The sequence below is a fragment of the Cyprinus carpio genome, chromosome B14, assembly GCF_018340385.1.
Source record: "Cyprinus carpio isolate SPL01 chromosome B14, ASM1834038v1, whole genome shotgun sequence".
Lineage (NCBI taxonomy): Eukaryota > Metazoa > Chordata > Actinopteri > Cypriniformes > Cyprinidae > Cyprinus > Cyprinus carpio.
Window position 1 is genome coordinate 2,889,434 of NC_056610.1, and position 17,527 is coordinate 2,906,960.

The following is a 17,527-nucleotide window of genomic DNA, read 5'->3' on the forward strand; positions in this document are numbered from 1 at the left end:
CAATTTTTCTTAAAGAGGCAAACAGACACAGGAAGTGCTTGTAATACCAAGTTTTAGACATTGTTCAAATAAGTACAAGCTAGAAAGAGAAGGAATAAATAAAGAGAAAGACAGTTTTGATTTGTTTTTATGATGAAGTCAAGTAGCTTCGAAAGAGATGAGTTTTCAGCTGTTGCTTAAAGATTGTCAGGGATTCCGCATTCCGGATAGGGGTGGGAAGATCATTCCACCAGCCAGGAATGGTGAACGAGAATGTTCTGGAAAGTGATTTTGTGCATCATAATGTAATTTATTTTTATTTGTTTGTTTAATTATTATTTATTGTTTTTACATGCATATACACCTTTTTTCATGATGATGAATTATTCATCAATAAATATTATTATCAGCCATATGACATTACAATCTGTTTGGCATTTGGCATTTTAAAGCAGTCCTGTTTTGCCCTTTTATGAAGTCTTGATTTGGTTTTGGGGGTGGTCCAGAATAGGTTTCTTTTAAGTGTGGCCAAGTATAGTGACCCATACTTGGAATCTGTGCTCTGCATTTAACCCATCCAAGTGCGCACACATACGGTAGTGAACACACACACTGTGAACACACACCCGGATTAGTGGGCAGCCAATGCTGCGGCACCTGGGGAGCAGTTGGGTGTTCGGTGCATTGCTCAAGGGTCTCACCTCAGTCGTACTATTGAAGGTGGAGAGAGCACTGGCTATTCACTCCCCCCACCTACAATTCCTGCTGGACCTGAGACTCGAACCCGTGACCTTCGGGTTACAAGTCTGACTCTTTATCCATTAAGGCCACTGCTGACATATTTGATGTTTACATGCCTGATTGTTCCAAAAATGCATTATTGTTACACATTATTGCAGCATCTCTCTTCCCAGTCTGTCTTGAACATTCTGTTTAGTTCCTGTTTCGATGAAACCCCTCATTCTGAAATACGAAATGTGCTCTGACTGGTTGGCCCAGTGCGTTATGATTGGCTTGAACAGCTCTGGAAATGTCATGCCCCTTACCAAAACCACAACATGTGTTTCATTTTTTTTTCTTTTTTTTTTTCCTATTATTATTAATAAGCTGTTTTGCTCTCTACTAAATAATGATGAAAAAGGCTTTCAGTTCAAAAGGATTTTTAAGTTTTGTGTGCAGTTTACATTATCCAGAGAAATATTTGGCTGTCTTTGCAAGGATAGAAAGATGCATCCTGCCCTTCACTGTAATTCCAAGCAGTTGCCTTCCCCACATGTGCGTCTTCACAATGGGACATGTGTTACGCCAAGCGCTATACCATTCATGCATTGGTGGTAATCTGGTCCCCTGTGAGAAAATGTGTTTGATTTAGCTGGACATGAAAACCTATTGTGTTGGACTTTACAATGAACAGGTTCGACAGATGGAGTTTGGTGTATCTGCTGTGGCTGTGGGACAAATACTGACATCTTTCATTTGAAACACAGATGTATGTTGTGTGTGATGTTTGACCCTAATTATGCATTCCTCCTTTTTTTTCCCACAAATAAAATCCGATTATGCATGTGGAGTTCCCTTTGCTGGTGTCTGCCAATATTAAACATGGCCTCACCTGTGTTTTCCCTTCAAAAGTCTTGCCAATTCCAACTGTGAACAGATTCTGCAGAGTCTTTCATATCAAACACGGTCCACCGTATGAGTTGAAGATTTTATATTGAAGTTCTTTTAACCCATCTGAAGAACTCATGCTTCTAAGTCCCTTGGTGCAAAACATGTGATTCAAAGAACAAAATCTTCACCTCAACATGTTATCTGACAGACGTGCTGCCAGGAAAATAACAGAAGAAAAAGTGTTTTCTTTTGCTGTAACAAAGGATTGACTTATTCAAAACTTGAATTTGTTTGGCTTTATTCATGTTATTCATTGCATCAGGTACAGCTTCCCAATGTAACTGAGGCCTGGCTGGCTAATTCAATTGCAAATTTATACAGCTCTGACAGATAACCATGAACCAACTGCACAGAAATTCCATCAAAGCACAAGTGGTATAAAAGAGTCATCAAGCTGTTCAAAACGGGGATTAATTTTAGCCCATGTTTTGCATATTGGATAATAGGTATGCAGTTACCTGCAAACATATTTACAATGTTTGGCCTAACACAAAACATTGAGGAGCCAGAGCTTATGAGTGTTTTTGTATCAGGTAGGATGTTTTAACCAACATGAATTTTCTTTTTTGTAAACACTTCACACATCATTGACCCTTATAGAAATCTATGTACGTGTTGGCATCACTCCCATTCATCTTAATGCCAGTAGCTTAGCTTAAACTGCCATCTTTGTTGATGTTTTGCTCATCATGTGAACTGAAATGTCATATGGCTAATAACATTAGAGCCACGGGTAAATGATGTTACTTATCAATGGTTTATGGGGGAAAAGGTGGTTTAATAACAAATATAATTGGATTAATTACATCTGGAAATTACACAGCTATCTACTTTAAAGGTGCCATGTGTAAAAATTGAGGTAAAAATATCCAAAAAATGACCTACACGCATCAAAAGAATGAGAAGAAATAAGGGCGATGATGTCATTAAAAAAATGTCAAGTTATAGTGCTGCAGAGATATCAACCTTAATTAGCATTAGCATTACTAGCCACGGCCCGACAGGTGTCGTAACACCAGTCTCGGCCATGGGAGGCGGTATATGCGGGCAACATAACCACCAGCCAACCTGCAATACACGAATAACTCGCACGGCTTGTGGGCGTACTGGAACCTGATGTCAATCGTGTGGAAGGTACAGTCCACTACTTCATTTCAGTTCAGGGAAGAGAGCGGAAGGATGGCTGAAGCCCTTGGCAAGAGACACCTACCACCACCGCCCGCTACAGGGAAATAACCGCGCTCGGAATCACAAATCAAATCCGATAAGAAAAGGAGCCGAAACAGAGTAAACATCGGCACTGCTTTCCATCGCTGGAGACAACTGATTGACTTGAAAGAAATGAGGTTCGACTCCGAACTTGCAACATTTCTTTTGGATTGGTAAGTAAGATGCTGTTAGTATTTCGCTAGAAGTTTGTTTTATATGTTTGCGTATTTTTTTTCGGGAAGTTATAACATAGAAATGTATCGAAGGCTGTTCGATAAACGTGCTAATGTTAGCGATGGCTAACCAGAGCTGCATTTGATAATTAGCTAGCTATAACTTACCCACAGATCCGATCCGGTTTTCACCTGTTATCTACCAAAGCCCGTCTCTACCAAGCTGATGCTAAAATGTAACATTACCTAAGAAGCTTGAAATGTCTTCGATGATAATGAACCCGAGAGAGAGAGAGGGGAGAGAGCCCCCCGGCCGCGCGCGCACTCACTCACTATATTCAGAGCGGTCAAGTTTTTGAAAGCGTGTGAAAAGAGTCAATTGCGTGTGTCTCACGGTGAATGCTTGAGAGTTGGCAGCTCTGGTTACGTTGGTTGGCGCTAGCTTGGTCAACATCAGCTGTCTGATGTTGACCAATGATGTTGACAGAATGCTGTCTGTCAAATTAATTTAATTCAAATAATGTGTATATACAACTCAAAATGTAATATGAACAAAACGAATATGAACATATTCACTGGTAAAGGTGAAGGGGAGTAGCTTGAAGATGTCATGTTTCAAATTCACTTGACATCACCCAACGTTCCTCTGGAGGCAAAACGTCCTTTAGGCTTCGGCTATGGCTCTAGGGTTGTTGTGAAGGTAGGGGCGGAGCATAGAGACTATGCCTTTTCTCGTTTGTTACTCTAGAGTAGACCAATTCACTTTATTGAGGCATACTGCCCCCATCTGGTATGGAATGTGGAGTATGACTTGATTTTTTTGCCAGACATTACACATGGCTCCTTTAAATCTCCACAGATTTAAAGACATTGAAGAGCATCTCTCACTATAGAAAGTAGGCAGCATGGGGCCATACAACCAGATGTTCATGAATGTATCAAAGCGTGTGGCACTCAGAGGTGAAGACGACAGCAGAGTGAAACATGCTGCACTATGAAATATAGAAATCCTGTTCTAGTTGAATCATGTATAACATTTCGGCTCTCAGAAATGCTCTCTGCTAATGTATAACCTCATTTTTCAGGTAGCTGTCACCTGAACCCCATGCTGCACTAAAAAGATATAACCTTTTCTGTCAGTGATATTTTAAATAAATATTCTTCTCCATGGTGAATAAATGAGTGACATTTACTACCAGATGTGTAAATTCTGAATCACATTCTTGAATTTATATGATGTGGCCACCTTGTCTCATAATGTCAAATTATTTTGCTAATAGCTTAGCATATAGCTAAGTGTCATAGAGCAGATATAATAAAATGGGAACAATCACAATGCATGATTCAATGTATTCACTCAAACATTTTATAGTCATTTTTGCTAATAAAAATATTTTTACCTGAATACACATCTTAATGAAGAAACATTTAAGAAATTAGCCTAATATAATAAAGTTGTAACGAAAATTTGTGTTCTTAAATATTTTTATTATGTAGCTGCAATAAAGCACTTGATATAATGCTGTTCTGTGAACAAAGACACAGTCATTATTAGGCAGAATGCATATAGGCTCTTATGTTTGATTGATGAAACAAACTCACTACATTTGGCATGTTACAATACTATAAAATGTGGAACTAAAGCCACTTGATAAAAGTCATGAATCCTTTGTAAAATGTGAAATGAGCTATTCAACGTGCATCTGAAATCATTTTAAAAGAACACAATGTCTATGGACCATTAATGATTTTTAATATAATGATCTTTATACTTTAGTTTTTACTCATTGTGCACATTGTAGTTGTTTTTGTAGCATGAAAAGTAATTCTAAAAAGCCAAAAATAAGCCAAGAGAGTTTGGGACTCCATAACAATAACCACATAATTATTTTAATCTGACATGATTTTGAAATGTTTAACTTCATTGTGTCAGTCAAAGGCAAGGCTTGCTTGTCAGAAATTGTTTCTTTTTCTTTCTTTCTTTCTTTCTTTCTTTTTTTAATTCTGAATAAAACCCTTCCTTTTTTTTTTTTTATTCGGGTGTCTGGGACAACACTGTTATGCACAATTGTTTTGGCATGTTAATGAGCAAATAGAATATTTAACAACTAGATAGAGAGAGAGAAAAAAAAGTTTAGGTATCAGAAGCATATGATTTTGTAAAGACAATAGTTGTCAACACATGACAGAAAAAATTATATATAATTTTAAGCTGTCTTAGATTTAGAGGCACATCTCCAGCATCAGACATGAGTCATGAACTTGGAACAGGATTCACACCAGCAGTCCTAATGAGTGTCTTTTGGAGTCTGGTGAAATAGTCCTATCCTCTCCCTGTCCAGAGCTGACTCCTATCACTGATTTTCAGGTGGCAAGGCCAATTTTCGTTCTTAAAATCCAATCTGGTCAGTTTAACTCACTGCCTCACACAGATGGACACAGATGGGCCGGTGAGGTCCTGATGAAGAAATCTGCCCTCTACATACCACACGCCTCACAACTTTGATTGATGGCAAACTTAACAAAGCATTTAAGAGTTTCCCCTTGTGCAAACTCTACTTGACTGATGACAGGCTGGTAAAATAAATCACCCTTCAAAAAGTCACACTTTAGAAACTCTTTAACACACCATACAAAAACTGCACTTTACAGAAAATTGCCAATATTTACATAAGGACGAATTTCGTGTCTGGGAAAACATATATATATCATTTTTTTTTGTTTGTTTTTTTTATTTTATTATTATTTTTTATGATATAAATAAACTGTTTCATTTGCCACAACAACAGCAAACATGGTCATTACAGCTTCTCTGCAACACCATTGCCCGCCTTCCAGCAAGTTCCATATATCCCCAAAGCTGTCCAAAATGCGGCAGCTAAACTTGTTTTTAACCTCCTCAAATTCACATTACACCATTGCTCGGGTCTGCTTACCATCCAGTACTGGCTGGAATTAAATTCAAGGCAAAAACTGCCAATGGCTCAACCTTCTACAACATTCTACTGTATCACTTATCAAATTGTTCACCTCTGCAGAGCTGGTCTGATCAGCCATTTTTGCTGACCTAGTCCCCTCATCCCCATTATACACATATAAACCATTTAGTACAAGTTTTGCATACATACATTTATTCAGTTCTACTACAAAAAATGAGAACAGGATATAATTATGCAAAGCGTAAAGTTTCATTTAATTTTCTAACAAAGTCATATTTTCCTTTCTTTCTTTTTTTGGGCATTTTATGTTTTTTTTGTCCTGAGGTCCACTATAAGGTTAGTCAAAGTTATTGAACCCCCACCCCCACCCCCCAAAAAATAGTCATAATAACAATTATTAAACAGATAATGTTAAACAGAATCCCATGTGGAGTCATCTGTGCATGTCAACTGAATAACTGCATGTCATTCAGTTCAGAAAGTCAGTATTTCCAATTTCCTTTTTTAAAAAAAAAAAATAAAAAAAAGGAACTTAGGCTCACTTTTGCAAAATGTTATTACGCTGTTTCATGCACATTTCACAACACTTTCAAAATGAAATGTCCAGTGAGTGGCACTAAAAGCATTTATTTATTTATTTATTTATTTGCCAGATAAACATACATGTCAATGTTTTATTATACTGGTTGTTGAACATAACACAGCAGTAAGATAAAGAAATGTATGGTGAGTGGTGCTAAAAGGTTAATGATATATTGTGTTTGAAAATAACATTAAGCACTACCCTAACTGATAGTGTTAACAAAAGAAGAATTGAGATAAAAACACTTTTGCTGAAGTAAACATGCCATTTTAGCTTGCTTCTACAAATGTCTCATAGGACTCGAGTGCTTCACACCACAAAAGAAATGATGTACCAGGTTAGCTTCTAAGCAAGTTTACTACATTAGAAAAGCCATATACAGTTTATGGATCTGATTGTATGATGCAAATGTCAAAATATTAATTTACAAATCATGCATGATGGTAAAAATATTTTTAGGTCATAACATAGTATTGTGCAAAAATAAATCTTAATTAATCAATAATTCAAGTTTATTTGTATAGCGCTTTTTACGATACAAATCATTGCAAAGCAACTTTACAGAAAATAAAGTTTCTACAATATTTAATAGTAATAATAATCTGCTCCGTAATCATCATTTGTGCTAAAAAAGATGCATGTTTGTTGACAGTTGAACGACTCTCAAGCTAGTTATCACATTGCTGTGTATAAATCATCCTCCGAGTGTCAGTAAATGGAACGCCTTTATGGAAGCCAAAGATATCAAGTAGGAGTATCCAATATCTGACTTTGAATGAAATGCAGCATTACTCACAATCTGTTGGTCTGCTGTCAGGTCTATTATAGTTTATGCTGCCCATCCTTCAATAACAGCTTCTTTTCAAAGCCTACATTACATTGTGACAGGTTCACAAAACAACCCATGCTGAAATATGACACACAAACACTTAAGGCTGGACTCTCTATCCTATTTCCTCCTTATTGCCTCAGCAGGACTGGGTGGGCCAATCTGCTAAACACCAGCAGGCGTCATTGATATGCAAATATGGGCTGTCATGTGCTAATGTATCTGAGATCAAGGAAAATCAAATTTCTCATGATATGACCTCCATATACTTTCCTTTTATACTAATGATGTATTATGTCCTTTAAACACATGCCTTACCTTCTCAAAGGATGGTCTTATCATTGTTTAACACTTTTTCAATTACGCCACTTTACAGGTAACTAATCACACCTGCCAAACGGGAGTTGCAAACATGCTGTTGCAAGGTGCAGTGCAGTGTAACTGAAACAAAAACACATTCAACATGAGGTAAGTTGTTGGCTTTCTCTGCAGGGACTCATTTACTTAGTCCAAAAGTACACTTCCCAATGGAGCTCAGTACAATAGTGTTTCTAGCTTCAGTGGACGAAGCCTGGTTTCATAAGATGGGTAAATGAATAACCAAAGCTCATCTTTCTAGCTACAAGCATGATTTTTTTTTTCTGCTTTAGTTTGCATGTAGCCTCATGTAACCTTGTAACTAACGTCATAAGGTCTGTTGCAGCTTATTCTGGCCTAGAATTGACACACAGAGCAACCAACCAAAGTTCATATAGTTTTTTGTGTCATTCAAGGGCAGATTTCTTTGAAATAAATGGTAGTACACTAATACACACCACACAATTGTAGAGAAGCCACAGTCAAAAGTTTATTTAGTTCTAAATTTAATATGTATATATTTGAATTGCATATAAAAATTTCCATCCATTTGGATTAAACTGTTTTAATATAAACTAATAAACAATGTATATTTGTCAGTCATACATAAATGAAATAAGTAATTTGAATGTTTTTTGAGTTTATTAAAATAATCATATTTTAAAAATGCATTCATTGAAATTGCTTCATTTTGAAAAATTATTAAATGTATTCAGTTAAAAGTATCATGTATAGGTAACTTTGAAATAAGCAATATTTAGTTTATAGCATACGATATTCAGTACAATGTATGAGATTGAAACAAATTGGATTTATTGATAAACACATAGAGCTGGTTGTTGCATATTAAAAACAACCATACAAATACATAATACTGAATTAATAAAATGGCTGCAATGCTTTTTCACATCTGAATAAAATCTGCATTTTTATTAACTAACCCACAACAATCACACAAATTTCATGGGGCGATAATTGAAAGAGTGTTTATTTATCCAACATGGCGAACAAGAGGAAGACACACGTACTTTACTGGCAGACCCAACAAAACTGAACTGAAAGGACAAGGCTTATAAAGGCGGTGTAGGGAATCAATTAATAATCAAACTAAACAAGGACAGGAAACAGACCAAATATGGAAAAACAGGAACTGAGACACATGACAACAGGTGTAATTCTGCAAATAAATACCACTGGGTACAATTGATTAATAGTGAATTCTGACTTAAATATCTTTCAAAGCTTCATTGATGAATTCTTCCTCATAATCAGTAAAAACATCAACATAGTCTCCTTCAAAGACAATTTTGTTTCCCGGCACACCTGTGCATTCCAATGAGGTGGTGTGGGGAAATCTCACTGGAGACTTCCATTTGTTGCTTGCCAGTTTTGTTTGCAATACACATCAAAGATTCATGTGAATGTAGTGTGTGCAATCCATTTGAGCTCACGATGCATAAAACTAAAGACTGCTGTCAGCTTCTACAATCAGCTGAAATATTATTTTGAAAACTAAGACCGCTGAAGTAAAGAGTAAGAAGGTTTTAAGATCAACAAATGCATGAAGTGGGATTCTAAAATGCTTAAAGATTTATAATAGGATGACATCTTTGTTTCGCACACCTCGTCACTTCTTCCACATGAAAATCCATCTCCTGTGTTTCCCTGCTCCATTATGTATTCTAAATACAGTAATGCATTTACAGTCTGGTAGGCTTAAGCAAGTGAAGGCAATTGACTTCCTTATAGATGCTGAATTAATTTTTTATTATCTACTAGCATGTCATATGAGCCATGGAAAAAAGAAAAGACCTTTGCAAAGATGTTAAGGTCTTTAAACCAGTGTTTTCCATTTCTTTCTTCCTCATGAGAGAATTATACTTTCATAACTGTAGTCACAGGGAACAGAAAGCCTGAGACTAATTTGTGATGATTATATATGATTCATAATGGCATTGACCTAAGTAGTATATGAAAGCACTCAATGTAAATCACAGTAATTAGAAGCAAAACTATTAATTTTGCACTTACTTTATAGACTTCCCACACTGCAGAAAGCGAAAACATGATATCTTAAGTCTTGAAACTTACTCTACACAGGTACAGAAGAATGCAAGCTCAGTTTCATGTGTGGAGTTCTGAAATGTGTCCGAGTGCAAACAAGTATGCTTTTGCATTCTCAACATTGCCACAAGGAGCACTGTAGCGCACTGGAGTGCCTTTAAAGCACAGTAAAATATGTTACTTTTTTTTTTTCAACTGCTTACACATTTTCAAAACTTTACATACAATTCCAAGAACTGCACACACAAAATACAAAATGCCTCACATCTCTTGCAAAATGAAGCAGTGCATTCAAAATATCACAAACACTTCTCAAAAGCAAACATTTGCAAATTTGTGTGATTGTGTTGGGTGTTGTGTTTTGCAAAAATGTTTTATGAATTTGAAAACGAATTTGAATTTGAGTCGAATGCCGAGCATTAGTGTATGGTTTTACAGATTTGGTGTGTAGTTCTGGTGTTTGAGTGTCAGTTTTCAGAAATTGTGTGACAAGTAAAGATTTTGTGTGTAAGCAGTTAACAGAAAATAAAACTGAATTAAAACATCTACAATAAAAATGATAACCTAATTAACACATTTTGTAAATTATCAATATACTGTGGTATACAAAACTGAATTTAGTTTCTATTCTCTCAGCGGTTTCAAGAGGGTGACTGCATGCATGCATAATAAAACAGATTTCAGTGGCAAAGACTGGATGGAGCCAACGCTAAGTCGGCATGCAAATTCAAATGTTACACAGCACTTAAACACAACTCAATACAAATGAAGGACATAGAACTGACTTAAAAATTACTTAAAAAAAAACTGAAATAAAATTTAAAACTTCTTTAAGTAAAAATGGTTTTACCCTTCTTATTTCTGTATTTTTAAAAAATGCATATGTTACATTTGCATATGGACAATCTACAGTAAAAACAGAAGTTTTCTTTAACACACTACCTAACCTTTTTCTTCATTTAGAAATAAAAATAGCTCTCCTTTTTCAGTAGAAAAACAGCAGGATTTGTGACTAATGCTTTGACACTTTTAAACTTTTTAATGAAAATGTAATGAATTACAAGATTAATTTTGCCATAGTCGAAAAGTAATAAATAAATAAATAAAAAAAATCTGTACAAAACATCACTTTTTTTATTTAGGAAAGTGCAAAAAAAAAATTATGTGGATTCATTAATTCACAATGAACTCAATGAATCCAAAGTTTTAATTCTATAGTGTTAAAGGTGCTAGTGCTGAGATTTGTTATAAGACTGGAACCCACAATCTTCAGGTTACAAGTCTGACTCTCTATCCATTAGGCCACGACTGCCCTTTAAAATATATATGCATGTATGTACTGTGTATGTATGTCTGTTTTTTGTAAGTTGTAAATACATTTTAACAAAGTTGTAAACAAAGATTATTAGAGTAGGCTATATTTAATAAGAAAATACTTTTTTTATTTTTTTTCTTACAAGAAAATGCTTATCAATCATCTTTTACATTTAATTCAAAGTGTTATAGTTTATATGTAATTGCTTGTGAAATGTAACCATTTCTGAGTGAAAATTTAATCCTAAATTCAAAGTAAATCCTACACCAAATTCTTTTCATTGTACTGTGAAGAAAGGTTCTCGTGGAGCAAACACGACTCTGATGACTGGGAATCATTTAGAATTGGCATTATTTAGCTTGGATGCTCATCCAAATGGCTGCTGCACAATGAAACACTGACATGAACATGACAATTTAGTAAAGAGTGAAAATTTGCCATCTGAAGAAGTGACACTGTATTCAACAAAAGAAAGCAGTTGTAATGCAGTCGCTGCAGTCCTGGGCATTAACACTAGAACCTGTGCTTCTCCTCCTGTCGCCAACGTCACAGCTCCAGATGGGGTGAGTTAAGAACCCAGCCTGCTTTGGCTGAGGAACAGAGAGACTCGGTAAGACTGAATATGCTGCATGGCATTGACTAGGAGAAGAATCTGAAGGAGGGAGAGCCAGAGAAAGAGAGAGAGAGCTCAGCAGGGCTTTTATCTGCTTGTCTGTGCTGTGTTCAAGGCCCAGCTGTAAGGAGAGAAAAGCAGATATTACGAGCTGCTCATAGAATCCTTGTTGATTAGCTGCTGCAGCGAACGCACGAGGAAGAGAAAGTGCACACACGCGAAAGAAAACTAATACAGGGGAAGAAAAAAAAAATCAATGTTTTTTTCTACATTCCAATGCATTAAATCCATTTTGGCTGAACATCGGGATAATTGTATTCACCACTGCTTTATATATATCTCATTGTTGTCATAACCAATCCTTTTTAGGCAGTTTATCACCACTAAAAATAGCTGTACTACTAGACTAGGACTTAATTTATCCCGATTTTTTTTTTCTCAAGACTATTGAGATTTATGTCATTCAGTTTAACTCTAGTTTAGCTTTGAAGTCATCTACATGTTTGTTTATGCATAAATTTTTTTTTTAAAGTAAATTATTTTTAGTAGAAATACACTTTTAGTATCTTGTTCTTCTGAGAAAATGGGAAGAAGCATTTCGATGATGATTTTTCCTCCCCCCAAGTCTTCTGAAGAAACATGATCGCTTTATATAATGAACGGATTTAATTTAGCCTCTATTCACATATAAATATTGATCAATGCACATGTATAGAGCACATCAAATATGATAAATGGAACCTCAAACACCAGTGAGGTTTGTTTTCATGTGTAAAGCAAGTACATTTGAGCTTCCACATAAAATAATGTGTGAGCCTTGATCAATGTTTATATACAGTACAAATAAAAGCCTCTATTAATGTGTTCATAATTCAAAGTGACTGCGTCTCTTCAGAAAATTTTGATTAAACTGCAGAATTCATATGAATTTATTTTACAGTGTCTATGAACTTGTTGAATGTTTTGATGGAATGGACTTCAAATAGAAGGACAGAAATCTCTCAGGTTACATAAAAATATGTTCATAAAGGTCTGGAAAAACATGAATTTCAGTAAACAATGATAGCATTTATATTTTGGGTGAACTATCCCTTTAAGCAATTTCCTAATAAATGTCTCTGGTCTTATTAATTCAGTTCATTAGTATATATGCATTTGTGTTTGTATGTTGGTTTTTTTTTTCTTCTTTCTTTTCTTTCTTTCATTAAAATGTAAATTCTGACCTCGGAAATTAGCTCTTCTTTTAATGTCACCAAGGCTGCAAAGAAAAATAATATCACCTTACCTGTCCAGTCAAATCTAGACGAATAAAAACAAGTCCTATCCTATATTATTTGCCTTTTTTAATTTAATAAAGGTCGCCTCTTATGGTACATTTCACACAGCATTTTTAGCTTCTGTGTTCTTGTCACGGTTTGTGGTGCAACAAGGTCAATACTAAGGAAAAAAAGTGTCTCAATTAAATTAGGGAAGCGATTCATCTTTTTTTTCATTCTGTGGTTTGCATTCATAACATAGGCAAGAAAAATGTCTTTGTTCATAGCCAGGGTAACCTTACAGGAGTGGTGAGAATAGCCTTTTGTAGTCATTGGTACCTTCCTGCATCAAATGACGCACATATATAGTATAGTATACATTCAATAACACTAACAATCAAGACCATGTACCACGTCACGTCAGAGCTCAAGTGGGCCGCCCACTGCTTCAGCTGGAGGACACAGTGAGCGCTCTCCCACTCATCAGCCCCCGCAATCTGCCTCTCCTTCCCTTTCTCTTTATTTTCCAGGTTTTACTGCCTGTGTTGTCGTACAGCGAGTACAACCTTGACAAGCCGTCATTGGCTGCCATGTTCTCTGCAGCCTGTCTCCAAATGCACTCACAACGTTCTTCGAATTCCCCAGCACCTCAAAATGTCGTCCTTGCGCAATTTTAGTTTCTCTAATGTTATTCTTCTCTTTGTTGCTATGGAGAAACAGACTGGTGCAGTCTTAAAGCAGATAATAGATTCAAATGGAGTTTACTATTAAATGGCTATAATTTGTCAGTGCTGTATAATATAAATCAACAGCTGCAACTTGGATGTTGTGTGAATGTGAAATATTAAATATGAAGAGAAATTAATGAATTATTTATAACTCACAAAGCGATACGCATAATGTTATTACAGACGTCATTATGCTCTACCCGGGCTTCATGCTGTGCATGCATGTTCAATGCAATGTTATTTTAGTATCACTAAGATGGTTTTTTTATTTTAGTTTTTAATTATATGAAAAACTATATATATATAGTTATATATAGTTATGTAAATTATTATATTATATACTGTATGTACAGACACACACACACACACACACACATATATATATATATATATATATATATGCATATGAGTGTATTTCAAGTAACTAATGTTTTTAATGGTTTTAGATAATTAACTATAATAACCTTGTTTGGGAAAATGCCTGTTTAAAATAAAATAAAATAAATTAAATTAAATAATTCTGCATGTTGTGCATCTCTTGCTTGTGATTTTCCATGTTATTCCCTCTTCAGCGAATATGCATAGGACTTTATGAGCACAGGAGGTTGCCTCACCCAAGACGGGTGGAGAAACTCTTGGTGTCCAGGAACCCTACTGTATGTTTGCTTTGAGCTGGGTCTCTCAGGACCTCTGCTGCTGACAGGCTGTCAGGAAGACTACGTGGGCAGACAACACAAAGCCTGAATCTCTGTGCTGCCATGGTAGCCAAGGCCGCAAGGGAATACCGGTCGTGCTGTCATTGTGACAACAGGTAACGGCGATGATTATGGAATGCACCGTCCTCGCGATACCCACCACAGTCAGTGTTTCTGTTCTTAGGGCTCCCCTGATATTAGTGCACTAGGAGAGGCCATTTAACTTAATTTAGCATACATTTAATTAAAGTTTAGGCTATTGGAAAGTTATAAATTACACAATACAAGTCTTTACAGCACCATCCATCTTTCACAATTGCCTTCCTTCTTAAAGAAACAAACAGCGGTCTGTCTGAAAACAAGGAAAGCCCAGTATTTTCCTGTATCTTCAGACTCCTATTTCAGTAGAGATGCCATTATGCAACTAAGACCAGGAACCCTTGCTGGGGTGTTATGGGTAGGGGAAGCTTCATGTTTAGTGGGGGTTATTGGAAAACAAGTCTTGTGAAGTTTCATTTTATGGGAGAATAAAGTGCAAGCTACAGAAAGCATGACAGATGTGTGGGAATATCAGAGAGAGAGAAAAAAAATATATCGCTGGGGAATACTATGAATCTTGTATTGAGTAACGCATAGCCCTGCTTGAATCTACAAACTGTTTCGTGACGTTTTCATAAACAGTACATACATTTGTCTCTGAAAAAAAATCAATGATTTAATAAAACATATTTGTCACGCTTAATTTTAAGGTCCAATTCTCGCTATTAACAAACCATTAACTATGACTTTTGCCTCAATAAACTACTAATTTGCTGCATATTAATAGTTTGTAAGGCAGTTGTTAAATGTAGGTATTCAATAGGATTAGGGATGTAGAATATGGTCATGTAGAATATGTGCTTTATAAGTAATAATAAACAGATAATTTAATAACAGCCAGTTATTAATAGGCATATTAAGTAACTCGTTTTATAGTGAGATTTGGTCCCTATACTAAAGTGTTACCAACATATGCATGGAACCACTAGAACGCATGTATGCTGTATGTATGCTGTATTTTCCAAACCTTTATGACTTTCTGTAAAACAGTAAAGAATATATTTTGAAAAATTATAATAACCAAAGAGTTGTGATGCCCAATTACTTAAATAAATAAATAAATAAAGTTGAGTAAGATATATTTATCTGTACTGCACACTATTTAGATCAGACAATCGTCATCGACATACAAGAATGTCCCACATAAAGAGAATGTTTTTAAAAAAATTGTTATAAAAATGTAAAATGTTATATAAGCCATGGTTATAAAAAATGAAATGCTGGATTCAAATAACTGGTTTCAAGGAAAACAAACAAAGAAACAAACAAATAAATAAATAAATAAATAAATAAATAAATGCAAACTTCTTGACCTCTGATTTCACTCAGATTTGGGTGAAAGTCATACTAACACAGTGGCACCTAGGGCATGTGCACTATTACATGACAATAAATGTGGTTTAGCAAACATTTCCAGAACAAAGCTGGAATTGCAAAGCATCATATATCCACCACAATTTTCACTTTTTTTTTTTTTTTTTTTTTTTTTTAAAAAAAAAAAAAAAAAAAAAAATCAAACACCTGCAAAGCAAATGGTAGCACTGGCATTTTGTTTATTTGTGCGCCATATTCCTAGAAACAGACAGTGGAACTTTTTTGTAGTCTGAAAGTATCAAGTAGGAACACTTCTAATCTATCACTTGATTAGAATAGGTCAAAATGTCAAATAGTTCAAAATATGTATCACATCTTTCACATAAATGTCACAATATTAACCAGGAGACCCAGGATTAAAACTTTACTTTTTTAATCGATTACTTCAATATCTGGTCCTACTTTATATTAGGTGGCATTAACTACTATATACATAGGTCAAAAAATAAGTACAATGCTACTGAGGTGGGATACAGGTAAGGTTAGGGACAGGGTTGGAGGTATGGGTAGGTTTAATGGTGGGTTAGGTGTAAGGAATGGGTCAACAGTGTAATTATAAATATAATTACAGATGTAACTACATGCAGGTATTTTAAAGATATGTGTACAATGTAAAAATATGTATATAAGTACTGTTGTAGTCATTTAAGAAAGTGTATTTTTATTTTATATTATTTATTTTTAAATATTATTTGTATGTGTTTTGTTTAGTTCAATTTGCTATTTAAGAAAATTTTAAACATCGTAAGGGTGTGATAAATCGGACAGCAGTACACCGGAAGAAAGGAAGTGGGTCAGACATATTTTTTTGACCACTTCATACATTTTCGTTTGTAGAATCCCTTTTTTGGAACGAGTTTCGTTTGGTATAATTTGTATCTTAATTTTAATATGTTTTTTGTCGGTCAATTATTTACCTAAATAAATAAGAAGAATGAACAAACATTTCATGGAATGAAGTGCATTCAAGACATGCTTCCCCGGCCAAAACAAAAGTTGAAACAAGTACACTGTACCAAATTATTAATTTAAATGTAAGTACAGAGTAGTTAAAACCACTTAATATAAAGTGGGACACAATATCTTTCAACAGCTGTTATTAGCGAAAGCATCAAGCAACATCAAGGCAAATCCAAAAGCACAGCTGGGTACAAACATATACCTGTCTTATAATCACATTTACTTTGACACAAACATACTCTGAGCAACTCTGACTGGGTTCATTACGATAAATCCAGCCTTGATTCTGGCCAGTTCCTTTCCTTGTAGTGCATCTGAAAAAAAAAAAAAAAATATGGTAAGGTGAATAATTTCTAAACAGAAGGATGTCTAGCCACTTTATTGACTGAATAGATATTAAGAAGATTGTGAGCTTGTTTTTGGCATCTGTCTTCCAATCAGTGCTGTTAGTTGGCAGGCATTTTTCTGTTTTCTTAAAACTAAGCTGGGAAATTAACCTATTTTTTTTTTTTTTTTTTTTTTGCCCACATTGCCGACACTGCAAAAACAAACAAACAAACAAAAATAAAAATGGTGGCAGGATGTTTTAAACTCATAATATAACCAATAATACCTTCAGTGTATATCATTTTGAATAAAAGCATCTGCCAAATGTAAAAATGTAAACATAAATGGAAATATTA